The following is a 304-nucleotide window of genomic DNA, read 5'->3' on the forward strand; positions in this document are numbered from 1 at the left end:
TGCGACGATACATGATTCCAGAGAGCCTCAGGAAGATTGCTCTGTATTTCGGACACGTGATTGGCTACGAATGTCTGCCATCGAGCAGGGTGTTGACGTAGCCACGCGAGGGCGACCAACGAATCCGACCAACCGTACACTGGTGCGGAAGGTGAATACAATGTGGTCTGAACCCACTTGATTAGTCGACTCAATAAAACGAGAGCGCTCAGCTCGAGTCACAGTATGCTGAGCGTCTTAAGAGGGGCGACTTTAGTTTTCGCGGCGAGTAGACAGACTTGAGCGTCAGTCTGAGTGCGAAGAA

This window comes from Trachymyrmex cornetzi, unplaced genomic scaffold (assembly GCF_001594075.2).
Source record: "Trachymyrmex cornetzi isolate Tcor2-1 unplaced genomic scaffold, Tcor1.1 scaffold938, whole genome shotgun sequence".
In the NCBI taxonomy this organism is placed as follows: domain Eukaryota; kingdom Metazoa; phylum Arthropoda; class Insecta; order Hymenoptera; family Formicidae; genus Trachymyrmex; species Trachymyrmex cornetzi.